The sequence below is a fragment of the Myodes glareolus genome, chromosome 6 (genome assembly GCF_982192425.1).
Source record: "Myodes glareolus chromosome 6, mMyoGla1.1, whole genome shotgun sequence".
NCBI classification, from domain to species: Eukaryota; Metazoa; Chordata; class Mammalia; order Rodentia; family Cricetidae; genus Myodes; species Myodes glareolus.
The window spans coordinates 22,142,947-22,161,711 of NC_142031.1; the positions used below are offsets into that span (position 1 = coordinate 22,142,947).

The window sequence follows — 18,765 nt, forward strand, 5'->3', positions numbered from 1 at the left end:
CTGCTTTCATTTTTGCCAGGTCAGTTGAAGATTTGTCTATTTCTTGATCTCTAAGAATTAATGTTTCTGTCTTTTCTCTTATTTTTTTCTTTCCACTTTATTCCTATTCTCTTCATTATTTCCTTCTGCTAGCTTTGGATTTACTTTATGACTTTTTTTCCAGTAGTAGGATCAAGTCCACTAGAATTGCTCTGCCACTTACACCCAGCTGTAAGTTTGCTCTTTCTTGTTCCTGTGCATGTAAATGCAGGATATTTGATCTGATATGTTCTTTTTATGTCAAGAACTTACATGTTTTGTCATATTATTGCAGCTCTTTTAGTTAGTTTTTGCTTTAATTTTTAAAAACATTCTTTCAGTTTCAACCCATGTGTCTGGTACTAAAGTAATCCACCTGCAGGAAGCAGAGCAAATAGATAATGCTTTTTATTCAGTCTTTCTGCCTCTACCTTTTGACTGGAATGTTTGATCCATTCACATTTAAAGTAATGATTGAAAAGGATTACTTTTGCTTCCTGCTCTGTTTTCTATAATTTGGATTTATGACTTTCATTCCCTATTTCTTCTGTTACTACTTTCTTCTGGGTGGAGCTGTATTTTATGTGATTTATCAATTATCTTTTAAGTTATTTTTGTTTATATTCTTTAGGCAGTTTCATTCACAATGGAGGTTGTATTTAACATCTTTCAAAGTTATAGAAACTTGCTGATAATTCATATAAACAGAGAGTAGACTGCAGCTAATGTGGGCTTGGGGAATGGGAGAATGGTTTATTGTTTAATTGTTGCAGAGATTTGTGTCACATGATGACATCATTCTGGAAATGGATATGATTTTACAACACTTTACATTTTTAACTTTACATTCTTAAGTATCCTGAAATCATATACTTAAAAATAGCTGCAATAGTAAATTTTAAGTAATTTACATTTTACTATAATAAAGGTTCACTATAACTAGACCTCTTAGTTATGTTGCTATCACAATTACATTTTTTTCTAACAGCATAAATTTGTAACTGTATATGCCTTTTGTCTTACAAATCATAAGTAATATTTTTAAAATGTATTTATAAAAGCTCTATTCAGAAACTGCTCTTTTGTTCCTGACCACCCAGACCTGAATAATCACACAGAAACTGTATTAATTACAACGCTGTTTGACCAATGACTCAGGCATATTCCTAGCTAGTTCTTACATTTTAAATTAACCCACTTTTTATTCATCTGTGTATCTCCACAAGGTTGTGGCCTCTCGGTAAGGTTCAGGTGTCTGTCTTCTTTGGCAACTGCAAGGTGTCTTTCTGACTCCACCTTTTATCCTCCTCTCCTTCTCTCTGTCTCTCTGTCTCTCTGTCTCTCTCTCTCTCTCTCTCTCTCTCTCTCTCTCTCTCTCTCTTTCTCTCTCTCTCTCTCTCTGCTTAGAATTCCCACCTAGGTCTATTCTGTCCTGCCATAGGCTGAAACAGCTTCTTTATTAATCAATGGTAATAAAACATATTCACAGCATATAGAGGGGAATCCCACATCTTTGCCCAAAGCACGATACTGTAGGTTTACCTGGCTGAAGACCTAGATTTCCTTATGAGGATCTGAGGTCCTGTCTGGGATCTTTTGCTCCAGGTGGGAGGACCCCTTGGTATACATTCCCTGTCACACAGGTCTAGTAGATGCAAATCCTCTCTGATTTTGTCTACTAGGAGGGTCCTAGGCTCTCCTTCATGTTTTGAATGAGGTTTCCAGTTTGGTTGAATACAGAATCTTTGGTATTTAAGTTTGTTGTCTCCAAGTCTTCTTACCAAGCAGAGCTCCTAGTAGGCTGTTCGTCTTTCTGAGGATCCTTTACCTCAAACTTGTCACAAACTTGCTGCTTTGGGGGTTTCTTGTAGTTCCACCACTTTGCCATTGTGTGTGGGCCTGGAGCTCCAGTTCAGTTTCCTTGGAATTTAATGAACATCTTGGATTTGTAGGTGTATATACCATCAGATTTGGGGAGTCTTCAGTCATTGTTTCTTAAATGTTCTTTCCTGCCTTTTCTCCCTCCCCACCTCTCTCTCTTTTTCCTTTGTAGAATTTTTGTAAGGTGCTGCCATAACACAGCCCCCCTGTTTTCCTTTTTTTGATGTCTTTTTGTCATTTGCTCCTGAGATACCATCATTTCTGTAGCTGCATCTTTGTTTTCATGTAGCTCCTCCTCCTGCTTGTTGAGGTTCGATGCTGGCGCTTCCTCCTGAACTTCGCAGCTACCGACTGTCTAGTCACAGCATTGCCACTGACTGGGGTTTATTTCTGTTCTGTCAGTGTTCTCAATATTTATATGCCATTTTTAAATTTCTGACTGATTTTGCCCATGTTTTAGCTTTTTGAGCGTAATGAAATAGTTGTTTTAAGTATGCCTGTTTAGTTTGCTCTCTGGACTTTAGAGACACATATTGTCCATTAAATTTGTTTCTTTGACTGAATCATTCTTTCATGTTTTATGATAATGCTGACCAAGTAACCATAGGCTGGGCCTTAGCTGGAAAGACTCAAATGCCTGAGGGCTGAAATGTGTAGGTTCTTCACACTGCATAGGATGACTGGAAGGCAGAGCTCAGTTAGGAAGACCCGTTATGACCTTCTGTGGGGCTTGGGAGGGGTAGAAGAGAGGGAGTGTGGGTTCAAGCACAGTTGTGTAGGCCTAACTTGGGGAGAAGCATGATTTGGGAAGGGACTCTGTGGAGTGAGCCTTCAGTGAAAACCAGCAGGAACTGTTTGTCTGTCTAAGACCTGACCCCTAACTCATGTGGTGGTCTGCCATGTCCCATCAGTTGAAGCAGCCATGAGCCCATCCACATTTAGGGGAGACAGGACTTTTACTTCCTCAAGGATGTATATCTCTTCAGGAAGAAGATCTTCTCTGAGGTCCCCCTTTTGCAGTTCTCTCAGCTGTCCACATACCTACCCAGGAGAACAGCAGAGTGAGTACAGACTCCCAACTCCTTCCGTCTGAGCACACAAGACTATAAAACAGGCATGAAAATCAAACATTTACTGATAATAGACCTTAAAGAAATTTGTTTGAAATCAATTCTTTGGAACACAAATAATTTTCCATTATTAAAAACAAAAACAAATTTGGGAGTAAAAGAGGTGGCTTAGTTGTCTCACGAGCTTGCTGTGCATACCTGCAGACCTAAATTTGGATCTCTAGCCCCCACATAAAAATTCTGGTATGATGAATGGCAACCTGTTCTTGTATTCCCACTGCTTGGAGATGGAGGCTTGCCAGATAGCCAGTCCAGCCAGCTGCTGACTTCCAGGTTCAGTGAAGGATCCATCTTAAACACTTAGGAGGAGAGGGGTCAGGAAGACAGTGTTGACCTTGTCTCCACAGTTATGTGCACAGGCACATGCACCCATACACTTGCGAGTGTGCACAGTTGCACGTGTGTACATACAAACAAATAAAAAGCAGTGTAGTTGTGGGATTGTAGTGCTTTTCACATAAAGAATTGAATTTTGGCTGCATATTTGATATTGCAGGACATAGAGCATCGAAAGTGTTTTTTAGAGCTGATCAATATTTTGGTTTTGTAATTGTCAATGTTGAGAACAGTGCAAACAGGAAAAAATGAAAGAGTTATATGTGGGGCTATTTCTGAAATTGTTGAAGACTGTGTCCAATCCCAAAGTTCCTTTAACAGTGTTTTAGGAAATTCAAGTCAGCAACTTAGGCAGCAAACCCAAACATTTAAACTCAAACATTCGAGCACAATTCAATCCAAAGACATACTGGTTCGCTACTTATAGACTGAGGAATGCTGGTAGGAAAACATTAAAAGCTGTTGTTTTCTGTTGTTTACTGCAAGAGCAGTAAAGAGATGAGGGGTTTCAGACTCTGTTCATTGGTGGTGTGTGGTGTGAGGACGCAGTGTGTTCAGAACCAGCGCTGCAGTGAAGTCATGCTGTGTGGCAGCTGAGTGCTGCCAGGCTGTCTTGGGTTCATCGTACATTTGACTCTGAATTGATATTTGGTCACTGCAGACCTTTCACTGCTCCACCCTGTATGTGGTTGTGATCTACAGTTTAAGCAGCCAGGTCCTGGCAGTATTCTGAAATCAGAAGCAGTAGAGACCCCATGAACAAGTCCTCTTGTGTGGCTGCTCCTAAGCAGACAGCTGAGGGGACTTGGTGCTGAGTCATGAGGCCTCTGACCAGACAACCTACCTCGAGTCACAGAGTCATCTTATGCTGGATGTGTGCATGCTTGTCTGTGGTTCTAGCTGTACTCATGGAAGGAATAGGAAGGTGGGACTCTACTGTGTCAGTGCATTTTTTTTTAACTTAAATTGTAAAGATTTGGAACAAATACTATCAGACTTCCCAATATAAAGCAGCGACAGCAGATTTTACACACACAGATACACACACACACACACACTTGGGGTGGGGAGGTAATGCATTACTTGTCAGTTATAGTCTAGTCAGGAGGTAGAAACCACAGCCATCTCTGCAATAGAGCGGATTTGGTAATAAGAACTGATGGGGTAGGTTGTTAGGCAGGCTACTGAGGGGAAGAGGACACTAGGTGTCAGGAGGTAGCAATTGCAAACAGCAGCTGTAGCCTGTCAGACTGGGGTCAGGGAAGAGACTGCAGGTTCTGAAAAGTAGGAGGTAGAGGGAAATGCCTAGGGCACTCAGTTTCAGGGGCCACTACTTGGGGCTTTTTATCTCTGGTGGTGAGGCATGTAACAGTCAGTCCTGCAGGGCTTGGAAAGCTCAGTGTGGAACCAGCTGCTGCCCAGTAGCACAGCATAGCTGCGTGATGCTTCTCAGAGCAGGCAGGGCAAGGAAGCAGGCGAGGTCTCTTTATCTCCCTCTCTCCTTGTGGATCCCCTCCAGTGCCCCTGTAAATGAGCCTCAGGAGGCAGCTGGGCAAGTTGAACTGGGGATTTCAGGGTATCACCCAGGGCCAGGTCACAGAATCTTGCAGTAAACAGTGTATATGAGAGCCGCAGCCTAAGAACTCAATACTGTCCCCTGATGGGTGCTGTCTTGTGGGCACGTGGGATGGGAGACCTGGATGAGCTGTGTAACAGGCTGTTTGGAGATTTCTGTTCTTTGTATAGTTCAGACATTTCACCACAGAGAGTATGCTTTTAGGGATGATGTTTTTGTTTCGGTACAATATGGCCTCCTAGTTGTGTTTTGCATATATACACACAGTTCAGTTTGTGTATAGTTAGCCATGGTGATCACTACTGTGCAACGTAATGAGAACAGCACAGAACATATTCCAAGAGTAGTTTGGATAATAGCTGATGTGCTATGTATAATCTCCTCAGTCAATCAGGCAAATCTGCAGTTACAACCCAGGCAACCCAAAGGGTACATTTGTTAAGTATTGATAGCAGTAGCTATGTGGTCTATATGATTAACACTCACCTCCTGCCAGCTGGTAGGTAGTGGCCAGCACTGCACCTAGGGTTCTGAGATGAACTTTATCTTCAGTCATTCTCTATTGACTTTTGTTGGTGATGTCTTACCCACAACGTGTTTCCTTTTCATTGTGGAGACAAAATGGTGATTAGGTTCACTTGGGTACAATGTTCTTCCTAGTTTATAAATCAGGAGACCTAGGACAGGGGTAAAGTGATCATAAACAAAGCAGCAGACCTTCAGGAAGTGTCAGAGTCCTTCCTGCCCTCATCTTTGGCTGCCTGTCACTTGCTTGCTGTGGCTGACCATCTTTCCACTAGCCGCATGTAGCTTATACCTCTGCTGCTGCATTTGCCCTCCAGGTAGCTCTCTTCTCCTTTTCTTTGAGATCCACCCATTTTCTAAGGATCCTACCTTGCTAGGCTTCTATGTTGTTTAACTAGAGTCAGATCTCCCCAAGGCACTGAGGCCCCAAATCAGCATGTGAGGGAAAACCAAGCATGGTGCCACTGGCAATGAAAGCCTCTGGGAAGGAAGTCTGGCAAGGCAAGTTAGGAGAATTCCTGCTTCAGGAGCAGATCGAGCCAGATAAGATAGCTTTTCCAATAGGAGATTGTTATTTACCAGATCAGTGATTTCTTCAGCAGGAGGTCAGAGCAGGTGGAATCAGCTTGTATTTAGGGCCAGGTTGTAGGAGGAATTCTGATCATCAAATGCTAGACTTGGGAGTGTGGGGAAATGCCGGCTAAGAGAAGAAGGAACTGAGGTTGGTGAGAACCTCTTCTGCACACACTGCTCTAGCACTTCACATTCACACTCAGCCTAACTGGCAGCCCTGCAAGCACTCTTAGCACCAAGGTTTCTTCACTGAGATGATATTGTTAGCATTCTCTGTTTCCAAAAGTACAAAATAAAACTACCAGCATGATAGCGTACACTGTTAATCCAGTGCCTGGAAGACTGAAGCAGGATAATCCGTGTTTAAAGTTAGTACCCCAAACCAAGGACAATGCTTTTTCCTTACTGGAATAGGTTCTTATTCTGGTTATGAATTTGTCTTTCCTGTACGAAATGCATCTGCCAAAACTATCATATGTGGACTTAGTGGCATTCCACGTGGTATTGCTTCTGACCAGGTAACTTACTTCAAAGCAAAGAAGTGTGACAGTAGGCCCACAATCATGGAAGCCACTGATCTTACCGTGCTCCCCACCACCCTGAAGCAGCTGGCCTGATAAAAAGATGGACTAGCCTTTTGAAGACACATTTACAATGCCAATTAGGTGGCAGCTACCTGGAGCGCTGGAGCAGGGTTCTCCAGGAGGCAGTATATGATGCTTTGAGTCAGCAACCCGTATATGTAATGTCTCTCTTAGCCAGGATCCATGGGTGCAGGAATCAAATGGTGGAAAAGGAAATAGTTCCACTCACTATTGCCTGTAGTACCCACTAGAAAAAGTTTTTCTTCCTGTTCCTGTGACCTTCTGTTGGCTTAGAAATTCTGATTCCAGAGTGGGGAGGGCACACAACACTCTTTCATTCCACAACAAACATTCCACATTCCGATGAATCAGAAACCCAGACTTCCCTTTGGCTGGCCACTTTGTGCTTCTGATGCCCTTAAGCCAACAGGCTAAAATAGGAATAACATGTTGTGTTGGGGGTGTGTGTGTAATTTATCTAGATTACCAAGAGGAAATTGGATTGCTTCTCTACAGTAGAGGTAAGAAAGATATCTGAAGTGCAGGAGATCCTTTAGGGCGTCTTTTAATGCTGCCATGTCCTGTGATTAAAGTAACGGGAAACTACAACAGCCTGATCCAGGCAGGGTGACAAAGGACACAGAGCCTTCAGGAATATAGGCATGCATCACTACTCTAGGGAGAGTCAAGACCTCCTGAGGTGCTTACCAATGGTGGAGGGGATACAGAGTGGATAGTAGGGGAAGGTACTTTTAATTAGGGCCACTGACCAGTTGCAGAAATGAGGATTATAATTGACATGTATGTTTGTTTTATTTTGTTAAGGATGTTTCTGTACAGATATTTGTGTTTTCTTTCCTCAGTTTCTTTATCACATAAGGTAACATTAGTTAAGAACATCAGTGATTATTATACTTAAGTTTGAGGTACTAAAAAAATGTCCCTCAAGGGACATTACCAGCTTTTCTAAATTTATAACGCTTTTGCAGTTGTACGAGGGATAGTTAAATAATGTTAGGCATAATTTTGACCTGGTTATTGTTTTCATTTGGAAATGAAGCTTGACAAGTAGAGATTGTTTGTATTAAGCTGACAAAGGGTGGACTTGTGATGGCCACTCTTGCTTGTCAACTTGATTACATCTGGAATTAACTAGAACCCAAGTGACTGGCATACCTGTGAGGGATTTTTGCTTGATTAAATCATTTGAATTTGAAAGATCCACCTCTAAACTGGATCTTTGAGGTGGAAAGATACACCATCTTCCTCCCATCCCCCCGCTACCCCCCCCCCCCCCCCCAGACAGGGTTTCTCTGTGTAGCTCTGGCTGTCCTGGAACTCACTCTATAGACCAGGCTGGTGTTGAACTCAGAGATCCATCCAACTCTGCCCCCCAAGTACTGGAATTAAAGATGTGCACCTTCAATCCAGATTTTTTTAAAGGATTTATTTATTTAATGTACATTGAGGTTTTGCCTGCGTGTGTGTCTGTATAAGGGTGTCAGCTCCCCAGGAATTGGAGTTACAGACAGTTCTGAACTGCCATGTAGGTGCTGGGAAATGAACCCCAGTCCTTTAGAAGAACAGTCAGTGCTTTTAATCTCTTGAGCCATCTCTCCAGCCTTAATCTAGATCTTTTGAGGTGGGAAGATCCACCTTTAATCTGGGTCACACATTCTACTGGCACATAAAGGACACGGAAGAAGGAAGATTGTTCTCTCTTTGCCTGCTTACTCTTGCTCGACCTATCAAGTTCTTCGTTTCTTTGACATTAGAGCCTACCAATGGAATATCCAAGAAGAATCCAGTAACTGTTCAGTTCACAAGGCTGATGTCTCAGCTGGTATTTTTTTGGGGGGGGGGGAACGGGTTTTGAGACAGGATTTCTCTGTGTAGCTTTGGAGCCTGTCCTGGAACCCGCTCTGTAGACCAGGCTGGCCTTGAACTCACAGAAGATTCGCCTGCTTCTGCCTCCCAAGTGCTGGAATTAAAGGCATGTGCCATCACCAACCGGCTCAGCTGGTCTTTTTTGTACACCAGTAGCCGGACAAATAGGCTCTAATACCAGTGAGGAATGAACCCCAAGAGTGAGGGTAAGCAGGCAAAGAGCAAACACTTCCTTTTCCTTGTACTTTTTATGGGTTGTCACCAGAAGATGTGGCCCAGATTTAAGGTGGATCGTCCTACCTCAAAAGATCTGGATTTGAGGTGTGTCTTCCCACCTCAAATGTTACAATCAAGAAAATCCCTTAGTTAATTCTAAATGTAACAAGTTGACAACCAAGAATAGCCACACTCCCCATCAAGTTACCCTGGCACACTTGTCAAAAAGTTGTAGTGAGTCTCATTGAGCCTATGTAGTGAGCATGTTTCAGATAATAAATGCTTTAGGGTACAAAAAGATGTCTTGTCCATCTTTACTTTCCTTTAGCATCCAGCTCAGTATAGAACGCACGTCTAACTTCTGAGTGATTAGAAGCAAGTAAGAGAAAGCACCCATGAGCACACGCCGGCATCCCTATGTCCCAGGCCCTGCTGGCCAGTGTGTGTCACTGGCTACACTAGGCAGGCTGTGTAGTGACTGAAATATTTCTTCTGAATTTTATCTTTTGATTACTTAGAAAAGCAAGCACAATGTCTATGTGCTGCAGCATATTTTACTCTTTAATAAGAGTACATGACAGGCTTAGAAACTTGGGCCTCCTCACCTAGAATCTGAGTGGTTTATTTTCATCGTGTCTACATGTTTTTACATGCAACTTCTATTAATGGCAAGTGACAGTGTTTTCATTCTTGCTAGTTATTTAAAGTCTAAAACCAATTTAGGTTAAAAAAAGTGAAAGTAGGTTAACAACAACAACAATAACAACAATCTAACAAATAAGATGGGACATAAACTGGCAATATCAGCAGGTAGCATGTCAGTACGTTTGAATAATGCCACAACATAGTCTCCCCTAATTTGCTAATTCCATTTCTATCTTTATTCTTGAGTAACTAATGCACTGACATGGACAAGTCAAGAACTTAGGTTTATAGTAAAAAGGAGCACTAAGCAAGTCCTTCAATTGTCTGATTCCCTGTTTTGGGATAAGATTGGCGTTCATTACTTTTGTATTCCTCTAGTGATCCTTTGGTTATATTGGAGAAAATGTCCCCTTTAATCGTTCCCATTTGTTTTATCCAGATTAGGTCTTATTCTGGTCCTCACTCTCCCTTGCCTTGGAGGCTTATCTTGCCCTGGCTGGCTGTTTTGAGTTTGTGGAGGTCAGGATGGCTTCTTCCACACCTTGCTGTCCTGCTCTGGGCTTGTTCCTACCTTCTAGATCCTTAAGAATGTTGAGCCTAGAGGCTTTCATAATGCTGTTGTGGATTGGTGCTGCCATGGGCTGTAAAGGTTTGAAGGCACAAGGTCAGGGGCTTAACAGCCCATATCCACTGTATCTTCTGGTGCAGTACCAGGGATAGCATGGGTGCTGTGGGTGTCGTGTATCTGCAAATCAGAGTTAAATGATGTGTCTTCTCCACAGTGCTGTGGTCATTCCCTTCTGTAGCTCCTTACAGTGTCTTCAGCAGGAAGGCACAAGGAGGAGGGTGTACCAGAAGCTTATGCATAGGCCTCATTGGCTGCACCTGAGACATATAAGCATCTCTGAGCTGGATTGATTTGAGCTAGATTTCACAGCCTTCCTCACAGTGGCCAGTGGACTGCCCTTTCTGAGATGGAGTCTTCTACCTCCTGCAGACCCTCTTATGGGACTTTCATGGTGGAGGGACATGGATGCTCTGGACAGAGACTGTCAGAGGGTAAGACAATGGTGCACCCCACAGATTATCCAGCTGAACCATTGAAAAGGCCAGAAAAGGCCAAGCAAATGTCTGTTTTGAAAAGCCTCAGCTTTCATTACCTTGCATAACTAAGTAGTGGAAGCAGAAATGGTGTGATCCACCCCATGCTAAGGCGGCTTTAGCACTGGAGTAAGGTAGATTCTACTGACTGGAGGCTTCTCAGTAGAACTTTCAGGGTTTCCTAGAGGGAGGAAGACCTAGGGAAATGCCTTTCGGAGTGCCTCCTTGGAGAGAGGTAGTGTTCTGGTATATTGTCAGAGGTCAAAAAGGCCTCTGTTCTGACCTGGGACTGGGTCAGAGGGAGTAACTGGGCACTGGCCAAGGGGTCAGAAGTGGAGATGGTGCAGCTAGAGTCTGTAGAAAGATGGAGAGCATCTTGCTAGCCACCCCTGCTTTCCAAGTGCCAGCCAACATCCTGCACTTACGCTGCCATCTCCTGGTTCTTCTGTCCCCATATACTCCATCCATTTTTCTGCCTTTTTATTATATTGTCACAACCTGTCCTCAACTCCTGTCCCACTGAACGCCACCCCACCCCCAGCCCTTGGAACTGAGATCAGAGGCCTGTAATGTTAGGAGTCCTATTGCCCTAAAGCAGTGAAGGGAGGAACACTGCCCAGAAGGTGGAGACAGGGCAGAGAGGAGTGCAGCAGGGTAAGTGAGCAACAGACATGGGCTCTGGAGTGGCTGAAGTGAGAGAAGATGAAGGGGGGCCAAGAGGCTGTGCTTTATTGGTTACTGTGGCTCACTTGGTCAGTGCTTTTGTGGCTTTACTGGTGCTCATGGAGTATGCAGCTCCTGCTGCAAGGCAGTGCACAACAAGATGATTAATTGCCCCTTTTAAATTGTAATTATGTCACTCACCAGAACCTGTGAACACTAATTCTTGATCTGCAGAGGGAGTAATTGGATAATGAAGGGCTGCCTGTTTGCTGGGCGCTGTTCTTGTCCTTGCATTCCCACCATGCCAGGCCCTTCTGTCTCTAGTCTTTGGATGTGCCTCACATCCCTGGAGGTTTCAGTGCCTATTCTGGCCTTCTCACTGTGGCTGCCTGGCACTGCCATCCATTGACGGCAAGTTGTTGATGTATGTTCCAGAGGAAAGGAAGCCAGTCACTTGTGAGCCCATCTGATGCTACTAAGTTTTCTTCAAGCAACAAAATCTACCTTGGTCAACTCTAGCCAGAGAGCCAGAAGCCTTTCTTGAAAGCATGATGAGATGCTCACATGGGTCAAGGGGACAGTTGAAGAAGCAGGCTTTGGAGGGGACAGACACCAGTCAGCAGGTAGACCATAGCACCACTTGTGTGAGAGCCAGCTTCCATGTTTGTAGTCTACCTTCTCACACTTGGCCTGTTCAGGCTCCTGATCCAGACACTGAGACAACTTGCGGCGGGGACGGAGGGGGTGGGGGGAGGATGGGGAAGTGTGACTAGTGGGCATTTCAGCTGTCTTCTTCAGCAGTTATGAGGGGAAAGGTTCTCTTGCTGTGCTTCATCCCTCACCGCCAGTGGGTTATTAACCAGAGGGGGAAGGATGCTAGCAGGCAGATATTGCACAGGCCTGCAGGCTCCACTCCCAGCCTTGGGGTAGTCACCTCTCCTATCCTGTCACATGGAGAAGTTTTCCCTTCTCCATAGGAAGCGAGTTCACAGGATGGAAAGACCAGCATCTTATGGGACTGAACGTTCTTTCTCTCTCTGGGCTCACATTACAGTCTCCTTTGTAAATTGATATTCTATTTGCTAACCTTAGGGTGTAAGAATGCACAAGTCACATTCTTCAGGTTGGGTACCATAGGTGTCCGGTTGAAACCTCTACACTCTCCACTGGCTCTGGAATCACTGGCATCTCCCTTCCCCTCAGTGTTATTGATTATCCTATTATTGACGGTAAAGTTCTTTGTTAAGGAGTCTCTAATTTGAGTTTTGGTGTCCACAGTAAGGCTAATGAACATTGGTGCCGCAGGTATTACTTTGGTGTGGAGTGGTAAGAACACACCGGCTTTCCTCTTGGCACTTTCCAACATCTAGCACATTATTATTGATCTTAGTCACATGAGGTGTTAGGTCTCCAGAACCTATTTGCCTTATGTAAAAGTTCATACAAACCTCAGCCAACATCTCCCCTGTCCTTGACCCTCAGCCCCAATAGTCATTACTTTACTCTCTTTCTCTACGAGTGTCCCAGATTCTGCAGGTGAGTGACAGCAAGTGACATTCATATTTCTTTGGCTGGCTTATTTCACTAAAATGCTTCATATAATCACTTCAGTATGTATACCATTCTTTTATAATACAAACTCTGGAGGTCATGCTGTTTGAGGACACACAGGCCTGTGTGACAAGCCTACAACTGGCACAGAGATGAAGAATGAAACTTTTCCTAGGAAAAACTATACAGTTGCCCCCGAACCTCACTGTTTTTATATATACAGTACTAGAAATGCTAGCCATGGCACTTAGGCAAGAAAATTAAAGAAAAACATCTACGTATGAAAGGAAGGGGTTCAGTAGTCTCTGCAGCTAAAATGATGACATTCACGGAAGGTCCCCGTGGCCTCAGATATTGTTGGAACAAACAAATTTAGTAAAGTGACAGGACCAGATGTGAACATACACAATCACTGTGCTTCTGTACGATACAGTGAACTATCTAAAAAGCCAGGTAATATCATTTGCAAAGTTCTTTAGATTTTGAGAACTTTTTCTAGGATTGAAACTGTTTTGCCTATAGCTTCTTAGACCGTTTTTACTTTGTTTGTTTGTTTTTGTTCTTATTTAACTCAGCAGTTATCATAGCAGTTGTGGGCACAGTGAAGGCCGAGTCTTCTGTCTAATATGTAGGTTTGCCCGTTTAGATGAGGTGTGGGACACAAGGTGAGATCCATGACCTTGTGGATAAAGAATAAACTGTGATGGGGCTATATTACACTGCTGTCTAGTGATGGTATAGCCTTTAAAACCTATACACAGCTTTCTCGCTCCCCGGCCATCTTGGCGGCTGGTCTTGGTTGGGGCCCGTCCCGCACCTAAGGCAGGAAGATGGTGGCCGCAAAGAAGACGAAAAGGTCTCTGGAGTCGATCAACTCTCGGCTCCAGCTTGTTATGAAAAGTGGGAAGTACGTGCTGGGATACAGACAGACTCTGAAGATGATCAGACAGGGCAAAGCGAAATTGGTGATCCTCGCCAACAACTGCCCCGCCTTGAGGAAATCTGAAATAGAATACTATGCCATGTTGGCTAAAACTGGTATCCATCACTACAGTGGCAATAACATTGAGTTGGGCACAGCATGTGGAAAATACTACAGAGTATGCACACTGGCCATCATTGACCCAGGTGATTCTGACATTATTAGAAGCACACCAGAACAGACTGGTGAAAAGTAATGTTTTCCTTAATAAAACTTTACCAGAGCTCCTTTTAAAATAAAATAAAATAAAACCTATGCACACACTCTGCAACCATATACTGCCCTGTTGGACAATACCAATTCTAGTCATATGAAGCAGAGTGCTGTGGTTCTGCACACTAAGTCCCATGGTGTGCTTGCTGTTGGACACCTGCAACTCAGTATCTTCTGTTTGCTGTGTCTTTCAGTGGTGTCTGGTGCTCAGGCAGAGTTGCTGACTCATACTTCCTAGGTTTGTGCTGGTGTGCCGTGATGCCCACAGAGTGATATAATTGCTTAGCAGCACACTTCTCAGAGCACTTCCCCACCTTAGCAGTGCATTGTTCTCTTCATCTCCCTTGGAAGGCACAGAGCCTCAGCACAAGTCTTAAAGGGGCCTGCAGGTAGCTTCAGAGATAGCCTGTGGGATGCATGCCCTATAGAAATGTAGTGTGGACTCCCTTCACATGCACACAGGCATGCATGCATGCACGCATGCATGGCTCAAGCTTTTTGTCTTCTTCTCCTTGCCTGAGTGATCTAGGCTCCTCCCATTAACAACTTTAGACAGTAGAGTTCCTTTTCTGTTCTCCTGTCGAGCTTTCTCCTTGCTTCCCCCCAGCCTGTCTCCTGTCTTGGTCCCCAGGGCAGCCCCCAATGGCAGATTTCATTCTCTTTCCCTCCTGCATTAAGTAACCTTTCCCTCCCTCCCAAAGCCATTTCTTTCTTTCTTTCCAAAATGATTTCCTTTCTGTGTGGAGAACTTCCTTAACAACTGTACAGATCTTCTGGGAGCAACCTCTTCTTTCCTTTACGTGAACTTCATTTCTAGACGACATTTCCACTGGAGTGAGACTTCTGGTTAACAATTCTTTTATTTCAGGACTTAGAAAGTGTGCTGTCACTCCTGCTGGCCTCCAGGGAGCCTGCTGCAAAACCACTGTCCTTTGTACCCTCATTTCAGGATAACAGGATTTCTGTCTAGTCACTTTCAAGAATTTTTATTTCTCCTTAATATTCACAAATTTGTTTACAGTTTCTCTGAGAGGTCCTTTGAAGTAAGGTGTGTGGGGGGTACGTATTCTCCCTTTCTAAGTCTTAAATTTGTAGGGCTTTCACTTGCAAACCAAGGAAGTTTCCACTGTTACTTGTGTAATTTTTTAATGAAAACCTTTCTTCTTTCCTTTGGAATTGGAATATTCCACATTTTTGTTATAAGATATTATTTTCAAAAATTATAATCTGTATGTATGTGTATATGTATATGACTTTATACAAATATATGTTGCCAAAGATTGCTACCAAATTTTCTGGGTTTCGCAGTATGTTTCTGTGATCCCAGCAGTGGGAGGCTGGGATGGGAGGATCACAAGTTTAAAGCTAGCCCATCTCAAAACAAACAAGTAAAAGTTCAGATGGTGTGTGTGTGTGTGAGTGAATGTGTATGTGCATGAGTATGTGTGAGTGTGTGTGATTAGTACAATCTCCAGACACCTCTTCTTTTTGCTTACTCACTTTCCTAGATTACTCCATTAAATAAATAATGCTTTCAATTACAATTCTGTAGTTGAGTACTGTGAATTTTATCTGTTCTGTCTTTGAAGAATCTCTCCTCTGCCTTCTGGGGTCTGGCTTGACTAATGAGATGTTACCGTAGCCATTCCCATAGCAAACCTCATACTCTAGAGTCTCCATTGAGTGATTAGAAACAGGGGTATTGTCTGCTAATCAAAATGATGATTTGCTAGTAGAGCTAGTAAGTCAGACAACCAGCGGATAGTTCATGTGGGTTTGGAATGCGGGACGCTGTCAGGAGAGGAACTTGGCCTGTGCCTTTAGGATTCTAGTCTTGTTTATTATTACTATTATGGTACTTTTTTGGCTGAACATGCTCTTGTCATTTTCAGCTACACAGTCATGTCATACCTGAGGGTGGAGAGTCACAGTCTCGAGGGCAGGAGGGCAGGGAGGTGGTTTTATTCTCAGTGAGTCTCTGCCCATTTCCTGCTTACAGGAAGGAGCTGGTGGCCTGGTAGAAAGATGTGGATGGACCTTAAGTGCCAGGATGTTTGTTAGTTGTGTCTTACCTAATTCAGCAGTTCATTAGGTGTGGTCAGCCAACAGGGAGCTCATTCCGTTTCATTCCAGTTTCTCTCATGTGACATGAGTTCAGAAGCGCCCCAGCCAGGGGATTATCCAGTGATAAATCAGGATGTCACCAATGTAGTTCTGGCATGCAGGTGACCTTCAGCAGACCCTGTTCATCCCCCACTTTTTTTTTTTTTCTGAAGTGAAGAATTACCCTTTCATTACCCTTTCTGGCTGGATTAGGTTAGATGTTGAGTGCAACACATCTGCCCACATTTGTTTCTGTTGTATGACAACAGAGGAAAGGGACCGAAGTTAGATGTTGAAGATCGTACCTGGTTCTGCGTTTCCAGAATTTTAAGACGTTAGTTTTTGTTTGCCTCTTTGTATAAGTGCTTTATTTCTAAGGGTTTTTGGCTTGGTGTCTTCATGCAGGTAAGCTACCATGAGCCTCTTGTTGACACCAGGCACTCAGGGAAGAGCACTACACAGGAGTAAGGCTCTCCAGCTTCAGTCTCCACTGGTGTTCCTTAGACCAGCACACACCTCAGCTTCCACCTCCCAAAGAGAATGTCTTTAGGGTGGCTGAGATAGTCCAGCTCCTTCTGTTCTGGCTTGTCCTTACAGTCACTGGATCTATAAGAATGTGCCTGTGTGTGTGTGTGGGGGGGTAGGGGGTGGGTGCGCGCACATACATGTTATGTTTGTGTGCCTCTACCAACCTGGTAAAGGTGGCGCACAGGTGAGAGTTCACTCATGGGTGGCAGGTGTAGGCTCCCCTGAGGCTAGAAGGTGCCTGTGTGTCTCCTTCCTCTTGGTTTCTAGGTGGCCTCTCACTTGCCAGGAACATATTGCTCTACCTGCTCCCTTCTCTTTTGACTACTTTCCCTCCTTTCCCTTTCCTTCAGTGTAGAATCCTTTGTATTTCTGGCTGAATATTTTACCATCTTCTTGCAATGATTTAGAAATGTTTAGAGGGAAGTTCTCTGAGAAGAGGCATACTCTCCAGTACACTGTGGAGTGTCTAGTTGACTGGGGTGTTCCTGAGGTGTGACATGAGGGCCGACTTGTTGGGGTTTCTGTTCCACCCGGTACCCCAGAGCTGGCATACCCCAAGGAAAATCACACACAGGACTCCATAAGGTTATAAACTGATTGGCCCATTAGGTCAAGCTTCTTATTAACTCTTATAACATATATTACCCCATTATCCTTATCTATGTTAGCCACATGGGCTCAGTACCTTTCTCAGTGTGACAGCTTACATGTTGCCTCTTCGGTGGTCTGCGCAGGAGTGGCTGAGAAACCTTCCTGCTTCCTAGAATTCTCCTGTTCTCATTGTATCACCTCTACTTCCTGTCTGGTTTTCCCGCCTATACTGCCTGCCTGGCCAATCAGCGTTTTATTAAAATATGATTGACAGAATACAGATAATTCTCCCGCACCATTTCCCTCTTTTTTTTTTTTTAAACAAAGGAAAATATCCATAGTCCATTTGTTGGGAATGTGGGCGTAGTATTTCAGGCTACTTCCTGCTGGTTGGGGGCGCTGATAATCTTATGGGGACCTAAAGAAAATTTAGAGTTATAATCAAGTCCTTACTGGAGTATCCTGTGAGTCCTGATCATCTCAGGCAGCGGTCTTGAATCAGTTCTGGATGTAGAACTCAGACATCCGGGCCATCTGTTCCTATCGGAGATTTCTCAGGAGGTCTTCCTTGTTCAAACTGGATTTTTCTTAACTCAGAATGAATCCAAAGTCTCTCATTTTCTGTGGAAACAAAAGCAAAATCTCTTCTCCAAAGTAACATACCTTTTGACTTCAATTTTGAAGCCAAGGTATTTTCAAAACACCTATCTTGGATTAGTTCAGCAGCATTTATAAGCAAAAGTCCTTTAGCAGCTGTTGTTTCTGCCTCAGCATTCAAACAATTCAAAGAGAGCAGAATAGCATACAGTATCAAGATTCTCTGTATATTTTCCATCTTTATTTTAACCTCTATTTCTTCCTATTTTTACTTTTACTTTTTGAGACTGGTTCTCTGTATATCTTTGTCCTGGAATAACTTTGTAGACTAGGCTGTCCTTGAACTCAGAGATCCTCCTGTCTCTGCCTCCCCCGTACTGGGATTAAAGGTGTATGCTACCACACCTTGAACTCAAGAGATTTCTGCCTCCCAGGCATTGGGATTAAAGGCGTGTACTACCACATCTTGAGGTCACAGAGGTCAATCTGCCTCTACCCCTTGAAGTCAGAGGTCAATATGCCTCTGCCTCCCAGGCATTGGGATTAAAGGTATGTACCACCACACTCTATTTCTCCCTTTCTTTCTTTTTTATTTTTAATGACTTTAACTTTTAGCCTCCATATATTTTTAACACACTGTAAACTCTTTAGAGGTTTTCTTCATCTTTGAACCTCTTTACTGTATCTCTCTCTCTTTTTTGACTACATGAGTCTTTAAGGAGAAGATTAATCCTCTCCTTTAAAGCCGTGGCTTTGACGGCTAGATCCAGTCCATTCCTTAGCTTTCCAGCCTTGTGGCTGAGATACCAGCCAGAGCTGTGTTCACTGACACAACTCTATGGCTTTTCAAGGTCCTTGCTAGCAAGCAAGCAGTAGCATTCTGCTCACAGACCACACTCAGTTGGACTGCCTGCCTGAAAGAGTCAGAGATTGCCCTGGCAGGACAGTCCAGAAAGCCGGCATTTTAAAACAGCGCAGCTTTTTTCCTGCTACGGCTGAAAACCGAAAAGCATGCGTTCAGCTTTTGATCAACACCGTAAGTGTTTCGTGGCAGGACCTCTTAAT

The 18,765-nt window shown here is 43.7% G+C and overlaps 1 protein-coding gene and 1 pseudogene across 1 annotated transcript in view; both read left to right on the forward strand.

The window, feature by feature from the left end:
- Chchd6 (coiled-coil-helix-coiled-coil-helix domain containing 6) overlaps nucleotides 1–18,765 on the forward strand; it is a 225,879-nt gene that overhangs the window by 52,121 nt on the left and 154,993 nt on the right. The gene's annotated exons all lie outside the window — the stretch shown is intronic.
- On the forward strand, nucleotides 13,453–13,864 carry LOC125388484 (large ribosomal subunit protein eL30 pseudogene; annotated as a pseudogene).